This window comes from Anneissia japonica, unplaced genomic scaffold (genome assembly GCF_011630105.1).
Source record: "Anneissia japonica isolate Jap-2015-1 unplaced genomic scaffold, ASM1163010v1 scaffold9_len2422644_cov172, whole genome shotgun sequence".
Classification (NCBI taxonomy): Eukaryota; Metazoa; Echinodermata; class Crinoidea; order Comatulida; family Comatulidae; genus Anneissia; species Anneissia japonica.
The window spans coordinates 868,940-869,529 of record NW_022758107.1 but is presented as its reverse complement, the minus strand read 5'-3'; the positions used below and the strand labels follow the sequence as shown (position 1 = coordinate 869,529).

General features: G+C 33.2%; 1 protein-coding gene across 1 annotated transcript in view; it reads right to left on the bottom strand.

The window, feature by feature from the left end:
- Positions 1-590, bottom strand: part of LOC117125082 (adhesion G protein-coupled receptor L4-like) — a 13,255-nt gene that overhangs the window by 10,531 nt on the left and 2,134 nt on the right. The window contains exon 2 of the mRNA XM_033271467.1: positions 217-322. The gene's annotated coding sequence lies outside the window, so the exon portion shown is untranslated. The remainder of the gene's footprint in view (positions 1-216; positions 323-590) is intronic.

Here is a 590-nt window from a genome sequence, read left to right as displayed (position 1 = left end):
ACGTCCATTTGGTTCTATTATCAAGGATTTCAGTTCAAGAAGATTACCAGTTTCTTTATTAAGGAAATATGAAAAGATTACTCTTCGTTTAAACAAAGCCGAATTGGATTTTAATTTTTTACATAATTGCAAGGCATTCGGAGTTTTTCCTAAATAATAATAATAATATTGAGTTTTTTACATTGCCGTTTGTATTACAACAAAAGTTTGGTTTACCAAAATTGTGTTCATCGTACAACTCTTGTATGGATGATGGTGTGTCTAGCCGTAATAAAACATCGTCCTCAAATTCTTTGAACTCTTTATCAACACTGTTCCATACCTACAAATAAAACAACGTTAAGTTATAAATAGGCCTATGATATTCTGATATAAAATCATTTAGTAGTGATTATTAGAAGCTTTGTTATCAGCAGAGCAGTGCAAGATGAGGCAGTGGGCTTAAGCCCCACCAGTCGGACACGCCACCTAAATCATGTCAGACCAGAGTTGTGGCTGATTTTAGACATAAAATGATCATGTCAGAATAGATTAAAATGATAAAATAACCAAGATTTTTGAGCAATGAAACTATCCTTCTAGACTCCGCT